Source organism: Protopterus annectens, chromosome 7.part0, assembly GCF_019279795.1.
Source record: "Protopterus annectens isolate FY-2018-M chromosome 7.part0, PAN1.0, whole genome shotgun sequence".
Taxonomy (NCBI): domain Eukaryota; kingdom Metazoa; phylum Chordata; order Ceratodontiformes; family Protopteridae; genus Protopterus; species Protopterus annectens.
Window position 1 is genome coordinate 513255887 of NC_056739.1, and position 22158 is coordinate 513278044.

The following is a 22158-nucleotide window of genomic DNA, read 5'->3' on the forward strand; positions in this document are numbered from 1 at the left end:
CCATCTAAAGCAGAAATAACAGACTTATACAGATAGTTAAAGCACCCACCTCACCAAACTTTAAACAGGTAAGCACTTTCTTCTCAACCTTGTTATCATAAACATACCACCTAGGAGAACTGATTTCAAAATTCTTCCTCTTTCTGTAAGAGATAACTGTCCTCTAACATTCAGTCTTGCAAGTCCTGAAAATAAACTTCAGCTAAATGTATTGCCTTGTGCCCCAAAACTCATAAAAGGTACAACATTAAAGGAGTACCCATCTAAAATAAAAGGGGGAGTTTCTTCAAAACAACATCCCATCTACTTCACAGCACATTCTGACCTCTGTTCTCTTAAAATACAGTATAAAATATTTTGCTAAAGTGAACAGATTTCACAAAAGCAATCAAACACAGTGGATAGCAAAAGAACTATAATATTTATTCAGATTAGGGGACATTGAATGGAAAAAACAAAACCATTTACTCAGCATGAAAAAAACAGAGAAATTTAGCACTGTACAGAATCTGGGAATTGAAGCAACCAGAAGACACAAAGTAAACTTCTGAATCTCATACAAAACTTTATAAAATATTCCAAATTCGTTCAAAAACTTTGCCATTTTCATTACTGGAAAGTCCCCAAATAAAAACCTACAAGAAGAATGCCCTATGCCCACTACCTCTGGACACCTGTTCCAATCAATCTTCTAAAAATAATTCTCTAGTCTTTCTCCCCCCAACAAGATTAAGCTTACCATGCTTGAACTCCCCTTAAATACACCCTCTTTTACTTCAAATCTAAGCAAATCAAGCACACTTAAAAGCATTGATGACATTTCATTAGAGACTCCCTCAAATGTAGATGTGTTTACTGTCCTTGTTTATAATTTAAAACAAAGTACATCATCATCATCTTCTTCTTCTTCTGTTACAGCCCTTGAACAAACTATGCTTCACCACTAACTCCATCTTATCACAATAGAAACAGGCCATAGTTAAATCCATGCATAAGCTAATCAGACCTGAAAGACGCAAAGACTTTAGACCAGTTTTCATTTTGCTTACTGTCAGCAAAATATTTGTGAGCTGTGCAAAATCATTTTTCCAGAGTCAAAAATACAGTATCCTTTTTCTATATCAATGTGGATTTTGGTCAAGCCATGATACAGTAGCATCTCTATAACCAAGAAGAAGGCGTCCTGCAAAATATGGACAAAGACCTAACCTGTTATGTCCAATGTTGATTAATCACTGTTGTAATTATGGCAACCCCAAACCATGTAAATGCTTACCAAGGAGTTAACCACCAAATAAGCTAGTCTCAAACACAAGTTCACCTACTCAGATGTCTAATTTCTTTTTTTGTAATTTCTCCAAGTCTTTTGGGTTTCTAATACCATGATGGGAATGGACCCCATTCCTAAGTCAAAGTATGATAAAAGTTTGTGAAATTAGCATTGTTTCAATCTTTGATGTTAGCCGGAAGTGCTCTTTGCAGCACCCACAATGTGCCCAGTAATGATGCCTTCTGCAATTCATATGGAGTTACATGTATCAGTAACATATCTAAGTACACTTGTAAATTATTTTTTATAAGACCTATTGCTCCTACTACTACTACTGGAACTGTATGGGTATCCTTCTTCCACATTGCCCTCATTTCTGCCTGCAAATCCTGGTATTTATTGACTTTGTGTCTCTCTGTATTTAAGACAATGCAGTCACTGGGTATAGCAATTTCAGTGATCAATGCTACTTTTGTCTTTTCATGCACTACTATATCTGGTTTTCTCGCATCTGTTTTTTGAACTTTTGGTAATGAGTGATCCCAGTGATATAAAACTTCATAGTTTTCTGTAATGCTTTGTGGTTGATGTTTCCAGTGTTGTTCAGCCACTTCAGTACCATCATTTTTGCACAATCCCCAATGCAACAGTCTTGCCCCATTATTATGCCTTTCAGTATGCAGCCCTTCTGCAGTTAGTATATTACAACCAGCAGCAAGATGTGTGACTATTTTCAATTTTGTTTTAGAAAACCTACATTTGTCTTTCTCCCACATGTTCAATTGACTTTGTAAACCAACGCGTACACAGTCTACTATCTTGGGCCACCAATATTAACTTTTTTTTGTTTTAAATTCACCTCTCCTTAACCATTCTTGCATTGGATCCTGATCGACATGAGGTTGTTCCCTGAGTTTTCTATACTTGCAACTATATTTATGTATTTTTCACATTTCTTGCCTTCTCATCTGATCCTTCATCCTATATTTTTTTCTTTTGTTTTCTGGCACATTCAGTTGCTGCCTAATTTTTATCTACTTCTAGGTTGATTTCCATTCCTGCTTGATGCCGATATGCTTCTGCTAAACTAAGCAGGAAAGTCATCTTACACTTATTTTCCTCATGTCTCAAAACTTTTATTATGTTTGGGTCTTGTGAAGTCTGCAGATATGTATGCAGTCCCATGATTGCACATCTATAGATGTAGTCAGTTTCGAGGACACCCATACCTCCTTCAGAATGGGGAATATATAATCTTGCTATACACTGTTTACCTGCCCAACCTATCCAACACCTTTTGGGGCCAGTCATTCACTCCAAAACTGTAAGTTAGGACAGTAAGAGCAAATTGGTTTATAGCTTGGACTTTGTTCCTAGATGTCAACGCTGTTTTCTGTATTAAAAAGTCTTCTGAAATATTCCTTACTAAGTTTAGTTTGCATTTGTTTGTGTTTTATGTTGATCCTTCATCAATTCCCAAATATTTATACACTGCCTCTTGCTCAAGTTCCTATATATCACATTCTTGTCCCAAACTGATGGTTTCTTGGTGCTGCAGTTTTCCTGATTTAATGGTTACTTTTGCACATTTATCAAGACCAAATGACATTCTTATATCATCTAAAAAAGTTTTGACCCCTTGTAGTTGTGCTTTCAGCTCCTCATCTGATGAACTATGTGGTTTAAATCATCCACAAAAAGAAGATATGTCTTGTTTTCTGGGAGCTAAATTGTAACCATGACCTAATTTGTTAAGCAGACAGATTAATGGGTTAAGGGCAAGACAAAAGAGCAATGGAGATAGTCACCCTGGATTATCTCCCTTTGAATTTTTATCCCTGGAATAATTTGTCCATTATCATGGCTTAACTGCAAATTGCTTTGCCACTGTTTCATGTTCACTGTAATGTAGTTGAGTGTAGGGTGTATTTTATACATTTTAAGCACTCTTTTATTCATGAATGTAGGATGCTGTCAAATGCTTTTTTTTGTATTCTACCCATGCCATACTTAGATTCTTCCCCTTTTTACAGTTCTGCATTATGACTTTATTTAATAACAAATGATCTTTTGTTCCATATGACTTTCTTTTATTACCCTTTTGTTCTATTGCCATGAGTGAGTTTTCTTCTAAGTGACTGTAAACTCTGTCAGCATCATTTCCAGTTTATAGTTTATATGTCATTGGAAGGCAACTCACCGGTCTATAATTTTTAGGGTAGCTTGCATATTCTGTCTTAAATAGGAGCATTGTTTTTCCTGTTGTTAACCAAGCTGGTGTCTCTTCAGAGTGCGCATATAAATAGTTCTTACTCATGGCTAAATCTTTATGGAAAGGTGTTAATACTTTTAGCCAAAAGTTAGGTACTGCATCTGGGCCTGTTTTTTTTCCATTTAAGAGCTTTTTTAACTCTGTTTCAGTATCTCTGGCTGTTATTTCATCCCATTTCATATACTGTACATTTGAACTTCTTATTCTTTCTTTTATTTTTTTCTATACGTTTAGCATCTTTGTTATGTTCCACAGGATCTTCATAGATATTTCTCCAAAATATATCTATTTCTTCTTTTCTTGGTGGTGTTTCAGTTCCTTTTGCCTTGTTTCCCAATTCTCTATAAAACTTTTTTGGGTTATCAATAAATTGCTTATTTTGTACTCTTGCTTTATATTTATTTGCATATCTTCTACGTTTTTCTGCCCGTGCTGATATTTTTAGTTTATTATTTGCGATAGACCATGACGGCTCCTGATCTGTTATAATACTGCTTGCTGCTTTTATCTCGTCTATCTTTCTGAGTATTTTTGTTGATCTGTCCCCTTTTCTATACTCTTCCAACAAAGACACTTCTTGTCTTAAATGCATTATAGTTTTCTCTGTTTGATACTTCCATGGTGGCATTCAATTTCTCCCCCTTCCTTTCCTTTTCTGCCTTGTGTTCTTGTGCTATGACTTTATCTGTTATTAATTTAGCTGCACAGTAATATATCATATTTACTTCTGTTATATCGCATGCATTTCCATGGACAGTCCTAATTACTGTGTTCACTTGTTTTATCAAACTTCTAACTTACTGAATTTTATTGACCTTCTGTAGTCCATTTTTTTCATTGATCTTAATATGCCTGTCCATCTCTATAAAATCAAGCAACTCTTCTCTTAGATCATTTTCTTCTAAACTGTGGGCACATTCTTTGTTCTTCATTTTCTGCAGGCATTCTGTAGAAAGTTCCAGAACATCTTCCTACTCCACATTCTCTTCAGTTTCATCCCATGTCAAGCATTGCTCCTTCATATAGGAATGCACTGCCCATCACTCTACAACACTGACTGTGTCAGAGTTGCCACAGTTTCCTCTTCCTTCCCTTGCTGCCCAAATCCAAGTGAATATTTGTACTGGCTTCCTGTGGAAGGCTTCAAAGTATCTTCATATGACAACTGATCAGATGCTTCCCACACCACTGGTTTCTCCTTAATTTGGGTGTCCATTGCTCTATCTTGCTGCAATGTTACCCAAGTTAAATTTTCTACACTAAATCCTGCACTTTGCAGGTAATCCATAACCTTAGTTTCTATTTTTTAACTTATCCATTACTAATCCTCTTTTCTACTTTTCATCTTTGTTTTCTTATTTTTTGTATTGTAAAATGTCCATGCCTGGATGTATTTGCCTGTATTTCTTTTCAGATATCTTTGGTGCTGCTCTTTTTGTATTGATTAGTTTTGCTTTCTCCTTTGCATAAATATTGCACCATATTAAGTCTCTATATCTTTCCCATGTCCATATGTCTTCTTCGTATGTCTCCTGCTCCTCCTGTTTCTCCTTACTTTAAGGACTTGTTGCTCCATCACACTGTGATATAACCTTTGTTAGACTTTCTACACTAAATCCTTCACTTTGCAAGTATTCCATAACTTCAGCTTCTATGTATTTTTAACTTCTACTTGACTAATCTTCTGTTCTACGTTCCCTCTTTGTGATCTTATTTTTTATTGTGAAATTTTCCATACCTGGATGTCTTTGCTTGTATTTCTCTTCAAATATCTTGGGGCTGGCTTTTTTGTGTTGATTAATTTCACTTTCGCCTTTCCATAAATATTGCACCATATCAGATCTCTCTTTCTTTCCCATGCCGTATTTCTGTTTTATATCTTTCAAAAGTCTCTGGATGTTGTTGTTTATATTTTTGCACTTCCTCAGTCACTTCTTTTTTCAAACAGCCCAAAGTTTCTTGGTCTTTGTAGTGTTTTTCATGGATCTGTTGTATTAATGAACACAAATTTGCATTTAAAGTTTTTGACAGTTTGTCTAGTGGAAGTTTTTTTTTTTCCTCTAATTTCTCTCTTGATCTTTTTTTTTTTATATCATCTACCTGGAAAGTCTGGGCTTCTTGTATAATAGCAACAATACATAATTTCTTTCTTATCCTCAATAGTCCACTCTGTTATGTGTATGGCTCTTTTCTGGCCTATCAGGTTTTGTGATTTTTGTGGACTGCTGCTTCCTTCTACAACAGGGGGGGGGGGGCATCCTCCCCCTGTGCCTGGTCTAGCCCCATTGTAGAAATGTTTCTGCATCTTGAGGATTCTACACTGTCATTTCTTCCAGTCCTGGCACCAGTGCGCCTACCAGGATTGGACACTTTTTTTATCCTGGGTCTTGTGCACCGACCTATCTTTCTTATTTTTTAACCTACTTCTGTCCATGATATATGTTATATAAAATACAGTCTATATATCGGTGTCATCTTGGTGAGATTTTGTGGAAAACATGGTCCACCTCATGAAGGTACTCACCAAGACTTAAGGATGAATTCAATTACAGCAATACTCCTTTACTTGCTGATTTATCATCTCTTCATTTGTAACCCCTTCTTAAAAAGGTAGACAATGACTTGAGAGGCCTTATATGTAGTGGCAAAGAATTCCACAGTTCCTACCCCCATAAACAAAGCTATTATTATTAGTTAAGGAAGCTAATGTGGGCAGTTGAATGAAAATATTTTTGTTCCTTGTGTTAACAAAGTGATCTTTGAAGATAATTCAAAAAACTGATGCCAGATTGTCATCATTTATGCTCTTAAGGACCACGATAACATCATTTCTCAGTAACTTGTATGCCACAGAATAAAGCTTCAAAGATGAGAATCTATCTTTTTAAGCCTTAATGAGGAGGCCAACAAACCTGTTTTTTGAATTCTGTCAACTTTTTGCATACAGATTTTATTATACATACAAAGACCTCACATATTCAATGTGTGATTTAATTAATGCAACATACAAGGGAATCAGTTTCTTACTGTCTCTGCTGTTAACTGCTCTCAAATTGTCTTTTGTAATTCCATAGAAACACATAAGTCTCCAAAGTTAAACTAGTCATCAACAATAATATCAAGATTTATTTGTGTATGTATGTATCTGCCTGTCTATCTCTCTAATGGAAAAGTCCAGCTGGGCACAAATTTCTCCTCTCAGCTGAGCTCCAAGGGGAAAATATCCATACACATTTAGTTGAACAACAATACAGTCTAATATTTTATTTTCACTTTCTAAGCAAATATTAAGACATTATATACCTGTATAATAAAACATTGTGCATGTGTACATAATAGTAGGACATAGTAAACTAATGTAAAAGGTTGTAAAAGTCGGTAGTCACCGCTGTAGGTAAAACGCTGGGGTGAGCAAAAAATAGAAAATACTTAATCAAATAGTCACAGACCCCAGCGTAGGCAGGCTCGATTCCTTAGATGATAGAAATTCAAATAGTGAATGCAAAACAGTAGGTTAGAGATACCAATGAACTGTTTATTTAAAATGAAATAAAAGATGAGCGCTTTCGCTTCACAGCTTCTTCAGATCTATAATGACAATTCTCTAAAACCACAGATATTTATACCTTAATTAACTAATTAATCATTGGTAATTATCAAACATGAAAATATTTAAAGAAATAGCTACATTCACCACATCTTCTGAAAGTGTAGATATAGGGCATGTAGATCTACGAGAGTGTATGCACATACAACAATATAATGAGGTATATAAAAAATCAGGATTAATAAAACATCAATCCGTTACATTAAAAGACAATTAAAACAATATATGAAGGCAGCCACAAAGAAACACAGAAAAACTTCTGTCATTCATGGAGAAGAGATAATATATAAACTTCACTATGTGCATACAGAGAAAACAAAAACATAATGTAAAAAAGTATATATGTACATAAATATATACCTAAATGCATATAATCAACCACTACTTCTATAATATACTAAAATTCAATACCATATCAAAAAATATAAAGAATACATCCTGTGTTAAAACAACAAAAACATATACAAATGGTAGTGTGTTATTTTGTTATCAGAATGCATTTTCTAAGAATATCAGATGTCAAGGGAGCATATCAAATATATGTATTGCTTGTATGCGGTCACATTAAAATGGGGACTTAATGAATGTGTTTTAGTAAATGGATCAAACTTGTGATGTGTGTACAAAATTATATTCTATCTTATGTTCCTTCTCTGTCTCAATTTCGGTTTCAAAGAAACCCTCTCATTGAGGCCAGACCCTTTGTCAGCCTTCAATAACAATATCCACTCATTCTCCCTACCTTCGGTACATGTGTTAATGTCACCTCCTCTTGGGTTCGGACTTAACACTTCTAGGACCTTAAAATTAAAGAAGTGTGAGCTGTCTGTCATCATCACATGCTTTGCTAAAGCATTGTGAGCTGAACCTTTCTTAATGTGATAAATGTGTTCTCTCATTCGATCCCTGAATGGGCGATTGGTTTTCCCTATATAGAATGAAGAACACTTCTGACATATAGCTATATAAACTATATGTGGTGTCATACAGTTAGCTTCTGCTTGGATTGGAAAGTATTTTCTCAAATCCGGATGATAAAAGTGAGGTGTGCTATCTATAAACCTACAAAAATTGCATCGCCCACATGGCTTTGTGTAGCCAATGTTTTTTGGTACTTGAGGACTGGTGGTATAACAAAGCTTCCTCTTCAAATTCTGTTTATTCCTATACATAAATCTGGGGTATTCTCCTACTATAATTTTGAGATCATTATCTACTAGTAGTATATCCCAATGTTTGTTCACTATTCTTCTCAGTTCTAAATGGTCTGACGTGAACTGTGTATTGAACTTAATAAATTTCGGTATCACTGTATCAGAGTCTGGCTCTGTCGGATTTTCTCTTGGTCCGAAATAAGGTAAGCCTCGAGTGAGTCTTAAATCTGAAGCATCCTGAAGATGCCTACTGATTTCATTAATGCCGTAGCCTCGTTGCACTAACCTGTCATTCAAGTTAGATAGTTCTCTTTCAAAGCATTGATCAATTGGATTAAGTCTAGATGCCCTGATAGCCTGCCCTCTCATGATGTTTTTAAAGACATGAGGGGGATGCATGCTAGATCGGTGAAGGAGATTATTGCTATGGCAACTTTTACGAAAGACACCTGTATTAATGATATCATTGTCAAGTCTTTCTATATACATATCAAGGAACTCTATTTTATATTGTGAGGAGTTCTTTGTAAACTTGAGGCAAGTAGTAAGATTATTCAGAGTTGTAAAAAACAACTCTAACTGCTCGTCTGTGCCATTCCATAAAATGAACAAATCGTCGACAAAACGTCGATAAAAAGTGGCATGTTGTATAAAAAGATCTACTTTAAAGAGGGTTTGCTCCTCCCAATGAGCTGAAAACATGTTGGCGTAGCTATTGGCACATGGTGTGCCCATAGCTACGCCATCTTTCTGTTTATAGACTGATCCATTGAACATAAACAAATTGTTCTCAAGTATCAGTTCAAGAAAGCAAGTAATTAAATCAATCTTGACCACTGAATAATCACTGTGACTACGCATGTATTCAACAACATAAGTGACACCCAAATCGTTGGGTATCATCGTGAACAACGATTGGATGTCTAACGTTACAAAAATGTAATCCATATTGATTGTTGTATCCTTAATACAGGTATAAAAATCAAGTAAAAATTGTTTGGAATCCTTTAGAACAATATTATTATTACATAGGACATGTCTCAGGTGTTTTTCTACATAGGCAGATAGGTGTTCAGTGACCCAACCACGTCCTGAGACTATCGGTCTTAGGGGTGGGTTCACTGGGTCCTTATGTATTTTGGGAAGACCATTTATAACTGGTATGATAGGATGAGTTATCATGAGATATTCATATGTATCCTTATCTATCAAGCACCCTTCATATATGTCAGTGATGGTTTTATGTACGTATTCTATGGTGTTATCAACCTCTTGCTTGGTGCCCTTAACATAAAAATCATCACTTAGCATAAAAGTCATTCGCTCATTGTAGTCTGTCATGTCCATGACGACTACCTTCCCTCCCTTATCAGCTGGTCTGAGGGATATATTAGCATCATCTTGCAGTTTCTTCAGACTAAGCCTTTCACCATATGTTAAATTATCTTTCCCAAAGAATTGTTTATGAGATGCCTTATTTTCATAATAATCATAGAGCTCATCCTCAGTAAGCTTCATATAAGCTTTTATAAGAGGATGGTTAGTTGGTGTGAATTCACTCAAGTTCTTGAATTTGAACTTAGATCCAGGAGCTATCTGATTGCTATCTTTGTATATATATTTCAACATCATGTTTCTGTAGAAAAGCTTGACATCCATAATTGTTTCTATCATGCGACTCTTACTTCTGGGTATGAAACTCAACCCTCTGTTCAGTAGTCTAAGGTCATCATCTGTCAAAAAGGTGTGTGACAAGTTGTGTACTAATGTTTGTCCACCCACATCTTCCTCAATGTTTTCTGTGGGGTGTACTCCTCTGTTAGCTTTCTTTTCTGCCTCCCTCTGCTTACCGAGCGAGAGCGGAACTTGTTGTTCTCCACTCTCACCGGTAATGGATAAACCAACTGATGGGGCATGTTAGGGTTTAAGGCTGGTTGCTTAGGTCTGACTACAGGTCCATCAGGGCCTGTCCGTGTGTGCCTATTCTCTTGTTGTTCAGTGGATTCTTTAACTATTCTAACCTCTGGATACAAATTTGTATTGTTATCTACAGTGGAATGTATCAGATGTATAACATCAATGGAATCATTACAGTGGTCATTGGTTGAAACATCCTTATCATTAAGGTTACTATTAATTGTATTAGGTGGAATCAATCGATCAGCCCCTCCATGCTCATCACACGGGGCTCGAGTATCCATCTGAGTTCTAGTTCCCTCAGTACCAACATTATCTCTGGCCTTTCTGTTAAATGATCCATCATACATATTTTGTCTTGTATCAATGTTCATATTCTCATTCACTGCTGTTATATTAGCTTTTGAATTAGGCCTAGGCCACATAAAGACGTGACCATTTCTAAAATCATTATATGCATTTAGGTATATATTTATGTACATATATACTTTTTTACATTATGTTTTTGTTTTCTCTGTATGCACATAGTGAAGTTTATATATTATCTCTTCTCCATGAATGACAGAAGTTTTTCTGTGTTTCTTTGTGGCTGCCTTCATATATTGTTTTAATTGTCTTTTAATGTAACGGATTGATGTTTTATTAATCCTGATTTTTTATATACCTCATTATATTGTTGTATGTGCATACACTCTCGTAGATCTACATGCCCTATATCTACACTTTCAGAAGATGTGGTGAATGTAGCTATTTCTTTAAATATTTTCATGTTTGATAATTACCAATGATTAATTAGTTAATTAAGGTATATATATCTGTGGTTTTAGAGAATTGTCATTATAGATCTGAAGAAGCTGTGAAGCGAAAGCGCTCATCTTTTATTTCATTTTAAATAAACAGTTCATTGGTATCTCTAACCTACTGTTTTGCATTCACTATTTGGATTTCTATCATCTAAGGAATCGAGCCTGCCTACGCTGGGGTCTGTGACTGTTTGATAATGCAAAAGGTTAATGAATATATTTGATACATATTTGGAATAGTACATTGCAGAAGTGTTTTGGGAAAAGTACAGTTTCCACATAAAAAATGTTGCAGTAATAGCCGCAGCAGATGCATAGAGAAACTTGTGGAAATACAATGCACTTTTTAGGATTAAAAGCAACCATATTGTTTACAAACCACTTAATAAACTGCCCTCGTGTTTCTGCAAGATGATGTGATCAACTCAGTTCCTAACCACAGAAATTATCCTAATATTATCTGTGTATTTAGCTGTCCATACAATCCTCATGAGAGGTTAGGTGGACATTAACTAAACAACAATGGTCCTAACACAGGACTCTGTGGTACACCTACCTTTACAATTACTTCTTCAAAGTATTCAACTTTGATTCTTACTCTGTATATTCTATCATGCAACCAGTCAGCCATTCATGTTACAAGTGGCTTATTAAAGTTTAGTGAATTTGTCACATCCAAAATTTTCCTGTGGGGCAGAGTCATAGGTCTTTGATAAATTAAAGTAAATGATGTTCATAGGTTGGTACTAGGCTATCGGCCCTAGGGCCTATACAAGCCTAAGCATAACAATTCTTTGGCTATTTCTTCCCACTCTATTTACTTCCCTGGACCCCTGTCTAGCAGGGCGACTGAAGTGATCCCCAGGGTGAATTTCCTTTCTCCCATCCAATCATCAAGGTTCCTTTTGAAAAGGGCCAAAGAGGCGCTCTGCTTGATATGTATGGGTAGTCTATTCCAGAGTCTGGGGAGTCTCTGGATCAGGAATCTATTCCTCCAGCATGTTTTATTTATTGTGATGACAAGGTTTAGGTCCCTGGAGAGTGTGGCTCTGAGGGATTGGGATTTCTTTAAGTGTAGCATGTCCAACAGCTCTGGGTTTGACATGGCCTTGTATGTTAAGCAGAGATCGCCTCAGAGTAGACGATATGCGACAGAGTATAGCTGGAGTTTTTTAAGGCGGTCAGCATATGGCATCTCCTTTAGGCCTGTGATTCTTTTAGTGAGGTATTTCTGTGGCATTTCCAGTTGTTTCCAGATGTCATCTGGAAAATTTGTTTCCAGATGTCATCTGGAAAATTATATTCTATAGAATCTACCACAGTAGAGTACAAATCAGTCTGATTGCTTAGATGTGATCTACCAGAAATAAACACATGTTGCATTAAATCAAATGATTGTCTAATGGTATTTAAATAGAGTGCTAGATTAGATCTTGTATAGACATTTCCAGTGATGCCAGTCAGACAACCAGTTGAAAATCATCAGCAGAACTAGTTATTAGCATTGAGTAGCCAGATAATAATTGTTTTTTTCCCCAGTATTTCAACCACAAAATGTTCAGCAAGTGTGCCCTGTTAAAGGTTGACTAAACATTGTGCAAGCTTAGGTAGTATTCTGTTGTAATGTTATGAGGTAGTGACATCTGTGCCAGGGAGAGTAAGGCAGTACATGTCTACATATGTCAGCATAGCTAGCTGGAGTTTTGTATAGAAATGTATGTTATTTGACAATCACTGATTTGCACAGATGTTTCAGTTAAAAATATACTTGTTATGTTAGTTGTGTTAAAAATGCACCAACAGTAGGTTGTTCTGGTCAGAAAGTATATATGCATGTATATTAGGTTGTATTGTTGTAACTGATCAAATTTGTATGTTTATCAGAGAACCCTGGAAGAGTGGAAGGTTTGAAATTGTGTTATAGCTTTCAGATGCTGCCACAGATCTTAACAAAACTGTGTGTGTGTATTGTACCAGATTCATGTGACCAGAGATGATGTCATCCTCTAACCATCCTCTGGTTTCTTTGGAACTCTTGCAGCAGCACATTGGAACCTGACAAGAAAGATTTTTGACAGGATATATATATATATATATATATATATATATATATATATATATATATATATGTGTGTGTGTGTGTGTGTGTGTGTGTATATATATATATATATATATATATATATATATACATATAGATATATATGCATATATATATATATATATATATATATATATATATATATATATATATATATATATATATATGTTATATATCTCACACATCCACGCAGACAGAGAGAGGCATCTGACTTTTGCTGTGGTAAGACAGTCAGCAGACATCAGCTTGCCTTGCTTTAGTAAGTAGTCAGGGAACAGAAATTTTTAGTCAGTCAAGGACATTTACTGAGAATAGTTTCATATTGTTTTCTGCATGTGTGAGAAGCCATCCAACTGTATTATTCTTTATATCTCTGTGGTTGAAACTCTGTTGTTTTTTGTATTCAGTATTCTCCTGTTTTCTGTTTTATTATTTATCATTAAATATTTTAATACTTTTCATTGAGACTGGTCCTTTAGAAATACTTTTAATGTCTTGAGAGTACTTGTGCTTGATTTAGTGACACTGTGGCTGCTCCTGAAAGCCTTGCTGTTTTGGTCACACCCTATCATTTGTATTAGTATTAATTTTGCACAGTATAATTGGGTACCCTTTGTATGAGCCTTAGGGTAGCTGACTGGTGGCAGTGTGATTACCTCAGAATCTGGGCAGAAAGGAGCACAGCTACTAAATGTATACCAGCTTTTCCCAGGTGTGTATGTGTGTTTTGTATGGGTCTGGAGAGAGAAACAGAGTTCAGCCCCAGGTCTGGAGTGTGCTGTCTGTGTACTCTCAAGGGAAATTGTGCTTAGTGCAGGGAGCTGCATCTGAAAGTACTGTGAATCCATCTTTGCTCTTAGTGATCTTCCCTCACTGCAGTAAGTGGTGAGGATTGAGTCTCCTTGATTGGTGGCCCGGAGTAGGGACCTGTCACATATTGGCGACTACTGAGTGAGATATTAATTGAACTTCAATAGTCAGTGGGCAATTGTCACTAAAGGTGTGTGGACTCTCAGCAGCCACAAGATAAACTTCCAGAGTTTCATTTTCACAACAGTTTTATTTATTTTTGTTGGATTACTTTAGTCAGGGAAAGCAGGCAAGGATGTCAGCAGAGGATTATAGCAAGCTGGGAAAGAACCAGTTGGCCAAGGTATGTGAAGCCAAAGAACTGGTACATGGCAACCTGACTAAAAAGGAAATGATTTCAGCATTAGTCACAGCTGCAGCATAGACCAGCAATTTGGAAGACAACCACGCTGATGATGGGGATGTGCAGTCTTCAGGAACAATACAGTTAACCTCTTCCTCAGAGGACTTAAAAATCCATCTGGAGTTAAAAAGACTTGAACTGGAGGCCAAACATTTGGAAGTAGTATCAGCAGAGAAGCTGCAATGTTTGGAGGTCAGACAGAAACTGCAGTGTTTACTGCAGCGTTTGGAGGTTGCAGAGAGACTGTGGCATTCAGAGGTCAAAGAAAATGAGAAACAGCCCCTACATGAGAGGGAGATGCTATCTCTTCAGCAGGGTAATGGAGGTGATGGGGAATGGAATAACTAGACCCCAGAAGCAATAAAGGTCAGTACATTTCTTCCACAGTTTACAGAGGGTGATGATTTTAATAGTTTTATTTATGTATTTGAAAGGGTGTGTATGTTCACCAAGGGTTCTGGGTACAGTTCCTGACCCTGTTACCCCATGGTAAAGCTGTAACTGCTGTTTCTAAATTTTCCAATACTGATTGTTTAAACTATGATAAACTAAAACAATGTTTACTGGAATGTTTTAAGTTAACACCTGAAGCTTACAGAAAAAAAAATTGTGAGCATAGATGCAAGGCAGATTAAAGTGTATGTGATTATATTACTGAATTAAGCACTTATTTTCATAGATACAGCCTCTGACATAACCATTGTGAAGCTTGCAATGTTTAAAGAGGAGTAGTACTTACTTAGGCAGTCCACACCAGTCAGAGCTTTAGGAGGGACCCCATTCCAAATACCTTTGGCCATGGTTCACCTTGACTGGGAGGGTGGAAAAGGAAGCAAGCACGTAGGTGTGTTTGAGGATATCCTTGCACATGTCTTGATAGGGAATGATTTTGATAATGCAGTACCTTATGTGCATGCAGTTACATGTATTCGGTCTTCGAGACAGGCATATGGGTCAGGTAGCCTGAGGGAGAACCAGATAGACCCCACACCAGAAGCTGAGGATGGTGAGTTAGCTATTTCAGGAAGGGAGCTTATCCTGTTGCCATGACCCTGAAAGTGAGTCACAGATGCTGGTAGGTACTGATGTTCCTGTGGACAGGCTGACTGCAAGGACAGAGTTGAGTGGTAGTACACAGGCCGAGATTGAGCACCGCTGTCAGAAGAGACTGGTATTTCAGTGGAAAGGGAGCTGGGGAAGGTCACAAAGGTAGAATTCAGACAGCATTAGCTTTCGGACCTTACATTACAAGGCTTGAGGGAGGGAGCTAAGGAGGCACCTGATTCTCAAGGAAATGGAACAAAGAGTTACTATATAGAGAGTGGACCCCCTGAGGGAGGGCTAATGGGTGAGGAAATATAGCAGTTGATGGTGCCCAGAGCCTACAGTTCGGCACTTGACATTCCATTTGCAGGTTATATGGGCATAAACCTTATCAAGAGATGTATTATGCAGAACTTTTATTGGCTTGGAATTAGAATGGCTGTAACAGGGTACTGCAGGACCTGTGAGCAGTGCTAAAAGATAGGCAAAGCTCCTTTGATGCCTTTACCTGTGTTTAAGGAGCCATTTTAGAGGGTAGGTATGGATACTGTGGGCCTCTGAGTACCCCAAGTTCTACAGGGAAGAAGTATATCCTGATGGTGGTAGATTATTCTACTAGATAGCCTGAGGCAGTGGCTCTGTCCTCCACTAAGGCAGAGGAGGTGGCAAATGCTTTGTTAGAGATTTTCAGACCTTCTGGCTTGTCTGTGGATCCACTGTGGGGTGAAGCACCTAAAAAACACTCCCTACCACCCACAGACAAATGGTCTTGTGGAGAGGTTAAACTCTACAGTAAAGATCATGCTACCACCATTTGCAGACCAGTTTAAGAGAGAGTGGGACAAATATTTTCTTCATCTGCTGTTTGCATGCAAAGAGGTATCCCAGGAATCCACAGGTTTATCACCCTTTGAGTTGCTGTATGGACATAGGGTGAGGGGGCCTTTAGATTTGATTTGTGATGAGTGGGAGGGTGCGTGTGAATCTCACAAGGAGTCTGTTGCAGCATATGTCCTTAACCTCAGGACAAAGCTTAGGGAGCTCATGGGCTTGGCTCAAGAAAAGCTGGCAGGAGCCCAACAGCAGAAAAATGTCTGGTATGGCAGGAATGCTCGAGCCTGAGTGTATGCTGTGGGACAGTAGGTTATGGTCCTCATTCCTTTCAGACACAATAAGCTGCAGGCAGCTTGGGAAAGACCCTTCAAAGTGGTAAGGAGGGTCAGTGATGTTAATTACATGGTAAACCTGCTAGGCAGGAGGCAGGGGTACACATTGTAACATGTTAACGTGATGAAGCCTTACCATGATAGGTAGGTCCTGGTGCTGAGTATTTGCTATGGATGGCAGGAAGAGTCTGTGTGGGATCTGGTGATCACAGACCTGATGAGGAAAAACAAGCCAGACAAGGTAGTGTACACCCCAGCCTGCAAGCAGGTATTCCAAAAGCTTAAAAGGGCTTTAAGAGGACCCCCTGTGTTATCCAGTCCAGATTATAGCAAGGAATTTGTTGTGCAGGTGGATGCATAAACCATGGGGAGGGGGCTGTACTCAGCCAGGTTTCTTCAGAGGGAGAAGAATACCCAGCTGTATATCTCAACTGTAGACTACAACCCAGGGAGGAATGTTATGCAGTTGTAGAAAAAGAATGTCTAGCCATAGAACGGGCACTGCAGAAACTTCAGCTCTATCTGTATGGAAGGAAATTTGCTTTGATTACAGACCAGAGACCACAATCGCTTAACATGGCTACATCAAGCCAGCCAGCAAAATGCCAAGTTATTAAGGTGGACCCTAGCATTGCAGGCAAATGACATGACAGTGCAACACCATAGTGGGGTCACAATGCCAGTGCCGATGGGCTTCTAAGACAGGGTATAGGTTAATGTGTTCCCAGACAGGCCCATTTCTCTCAAGCAACATGTTTCCAGGGTCACTTGATAAACTAGCTTGAGTTTTCAAAGGGGGAAATGTAATATTATGAGGTAGTTCCATCTCTGCCAGGGAGAGTGTGGCAGTACATTTGTACATATGTCAGCATAGCTAGCTGGAGTTTTGTAAAGAATTTTATGTTATTTAACTATCACTGATTTATACAGATGTTTGAGTTAAATATATTTGTAAAGTAACTTGTGTTGAAAATGCAACAACAGTAGTCCTGCTGGATAGAAAGAATGTATGCATATATATATATATTAGGCTGTATTGTAGTAACTGATCAAATGTGTATGTTTATCAGGAAACCCTGGAAGGGTAGAAAGTTTGAAACTGTGTTATAGCTTTATAGCTTTCAGATGCTGCATAAGATCTTAGCAAAGCCCTATGTGTGTGTAATAGAGTCAAGTGACCTCAGGTGATGTCATCCTCTAACCAGCCTCTGGATTCTTTGGAACTCTCACACCAGCACTTTGTAACGTGACAGGAAAGATTTCTGACAGGATATATATCTCACACATCCACACAAACAGAGACATCATCTGGCTTTTGCTGTGGTAAGACACGTGGCACACGACAGCTTGCCTTGCTTTAGTAACTAAGTAGGGAAACAGTAATTCTTTAGTCAATCAGGGACATTTAGAGAGAATAGTTTAGTATTATTTTCTGCATCTGTGAGAAGTTATCCAACTGTATTATTTTTTTTATATCTCTGTGGTTGAAACTGTTGTTTATTTTATTCAGTATTCTCCTGTTTTCTGTTTTATTATCATTAAATATTTGAATACCTTTCATTATGGCTGGTCTTTTAGAGAATACTTTTAACATCTTCAGAGTACTTATGCTTGTAAGTGACACTACGGCCGCTCCTGAAAGCCTTGCTCCTTTATTCGCACCCTATCATTTGTATTAGTATTAATTTTACGCAATATAACTGAGAACCCTTTGCAAGAGCCTTAGGGTAGCTGACTGGTGGCAGCATGATTACCTCAGAGTCTGGGCAGAAAGAGGCACAGTTAGTAAACCTGTGCCAGGTTTTCCCAGGTGGGTATGTGTCTGTGAAACTTAAATATCCAAGTGGGTGTGTCTGCTACTTGGAACAGGGACATTGGTATGGAAAGAGAGAGTACAGCTCCAGGTCTGAAGCATGCTCCTTGTGTGCTTTTAAGGAAAATTGAGCTTGATGCAGGGAGCTGCATCTGACAGTACTGTGTGAATCCATCTTTGCTCTTAGTGACCATCCCTCACCAGAGTCAGTGGTGAAGATTGATTCTCCTTGACTGCTCGCTCGTTGTAGGGACCCATCACAAAATTATCCATTTAAACCACATGGGCCTAGTGGGGCATTGCTCATTACTGCTTTCACTATTTTCTCAACTGCTTCTGTAGAAACAATATAATATAAAGTTAAACGATCATTGTATTCCATCCCCACATTCCTCATAAACATGCATGTTCAAAAATTAATTAAATCAAGTGATTTGTAACACTACTCAGGTCTGTTTTCATTGAATAGTTTACAGTTATATGCATATCACCAGAATAATTACCCCTGAAGTGCTGTACTTGATTTAAAAAGTGCTATACTTGTCCAAAAGATCAACTGCAAGTTTGTTTTTGTATTATGCCCATTGGCTCTTTACTGTTTGTTTTTAATTTACTTTCTACTTTCATTAACTTTTGATAGCTCAATTGTATCATGCATGCTTGCATTGTTCCCAATGATATTTTTTTAGACGAATTTGTAAGGAATGCGACCATTAAGGATGGAATTACTGAGAGTTACTGTTTGAAGTCACTACCTTAAGCAGGATAAATCTTTCAACTACAAATCTGTAAATTCATAGAATATATTATAATTTTCAGAGACACCCTTCCTATTCATTATGGTTTCCCATCGTCTATTGGCTATCTCATTCTCTATTTCAATGTAATGTCCCTGGTAAAACTTCCTTTTGGGCTGACTACTTTTTTGCTTTTCATTAAGAATTAGTGAATTTATATTCTACACCGATGTGATCAAATGGGTTTACTTCATTTGTACGAAGTTTCAGTACTTCGAAACCCAGTTGTTTGAACCCAGTTGTTCAAATTAGGAAAACTTTGAAAACGGAGTACAGAGATCACAATACAGCGTGGAATGGGAATATTCCCTTTTCCCTCACTGTAGTGTGATCTCGGAGTTGGCATATTTAAGTAGGGGGGTGGGGACACAGCACCCCACATAGGGGGTGCAGGGGGGCTTGCCCAACTGCAAAATATGTTTTCTGTGTGTTTTTTTTTTAATCAGCCAATCCAGTGACTAGGTTTCAGCGAAAGTGCACTTTCATTGAAATGCACTTTCGCTGAAGTGAGCATCTACTTTGTGCGATATAACGTATTTTCAATTAAACAAAGTAGATCCAATCAAATATATCTAGATTAGGAACCACAGTACATGTTATAACATATTCTACAGTTTTAACTAACACTATCAAGATTGATTATACTTTCACAAACAATCTGTTTATATCCTAGTAAAGTGTAATTTCCAGTAGTGTATCTGTACATGCATTACATACCAGTTTATTGATGGGACATTTAGATCATGTATCACAAAATGGAAACCCTTCACTAAGCAACTAGATTTTGCAGTGAAGATTTTTCCTGTCTAAGTATTGTTATAAGTAGTTGGAGGCATGTAAAAGGCTGTAAATGTAAACAGTCCTTACCTAGATGAATACAAGCAAACTGTCTCACTACAATACTCAAAAAACAACTCCAAAATATATAATTTCTTTCTTTATGTACTTTATTATTACTTAATTTATTATTTTTTATTCATTTCTTTGCCCTTTGTTGACTAAGTCCCACTAGAAGTGGTATTTATACTGCTAGGGGAAATTTGACCAGGGTATCTAGGAATTTCCCCTGCTCTTTTCAATAGGTGCCATGGGATGTTCTATGTCCTGCTGAGGTACCATGAACTCAGGAAGATGGGTCTCATCTGAAGGATGACACTAGAGTGCAGCACGCCCCCACCTTACTGCAGTGTCAGCAATCTGTTTACCTGGTATGGGAATACAACCCATAGCCTTGCTGTTACTCCACTGGCTCTCTCTGTCTTTGTATATGCGTGTGTGTCTCTCTCTCTCTATATATATATATATATAATATATATATAAAATACATGTACATATAAATATATATATATATATATATATATATATATATATATATATATATACATATAGACACACACACACACACACACACACACACACACACACACACACACACACACACACACACACACACACACCACACATATATGTACATATAAATATATATATATATATATATATATATATATATATATATATATATATATATATATATATATATATATTACATGGACACATAGAGAGAGAGAGAGGAAGAGAGATCTCCACCTGTCTGATTGTGTTTTATGAAAATGTATGTAACCTTTGAACTGAACTGTATGGATAAGTTTGTATTTTTTTTACCATGTCTCTGTTACACATATAGCATGGTAGACGCATGTGCTTAACATCATCATCATCTTCTTTCGGCTGTTCCCGTTAGGGGTCGCCACAGCGGATCATCTGTTTCCATTTCTTCCTGTCCTCTGCATCATGCTCTTTCACACCAACCGCCTGCATGTCCTCTCTCACCACATCCATAAACCTTATCGTAGGCCTTCCTCTTTTCCTCTTACCTGGCAGCTCCATCCTTAGCATCCTTTTCCCAATATACCCAGTATCCCTCCTCAGCACATGTCCAAACCAACGCAATCTCGCCTCTCTTGCTTTGTCTCCAAATTGTCCAACCTGAGCTGACCCTCTAATGTACTGATTCCTAATCCTGTCCATCCTAGTCACACCCAGTGCAAATCTTAACATTTTTAACTCTGCCATATCCAGCTCTGATTCCTGCCTTTTCGTCAATGCCACCGTCTCCAACCCATATAACATAGCTGGTCTCACTACCCTCTTGTAGACCTTCCCTTTCACTCTTATTGGTACCCGTCTGTCACAAATCACTCCTGACACTCTTCTCCACCCATTCCACCCTGCCTGTACTATCTTCTTCACCTCTCTTCCACACTCACCATTACTCTGAACTGTTGATCCCAAGTACTTAAACTCATCCACCTTTACCAACTCTACTCCCTGCATCCTCACCATTCCTCTACCCTCCCTCTCATTTACACACATATATTCTGTTTTAGCCCTGCTGACCTTCATTCCTCTCCTCTCTAAAGCATATCTCCACCTCTCCAGGGTCTCCTCAACCTGGTCCCTACTCTCACTACATATCACAATGTCATTTGCAAACATCATAGTCCACGGGACCTCCTGTCTAATCTCATCTGTCAACCTGTCCATCACCACTGCAAATAAGAAAGGGCTCAGAGCTGATCCTTGATGTAATCCCACCATGTGCTTAACAGACAATTGAATTCTGTTATTTTATTATTTAATCTCCTTCCATTAATTATTAAGCAGGTTACATTTCTCATTTGAGCAGGAGAATTAGAAGTTGTGTCTTCCTGGTTAAAGTTGTTATAGAAATCTTTACATCTTTTGTTAAATATCTGATTACAATCTTATTATTTTAACCTTCCTGGTGCTAACAATCATTTAAAGCCATGGTATTTCTTGCACAAGCCTCTTCCATAAGGATACAACTTGAATACTCCTTGACAGACACAGCTGTTTCAGTTCTTTTGTCAGATGAAGTGCCATTGCTTTCTTAAAGTTTGAGAAAGAGACAGCCAGGGGGTGGGCGGAGAGAATGGACCGCATAGTGGTAAACTTCCAGTGATCATAAGAGGTCCTTTCTACA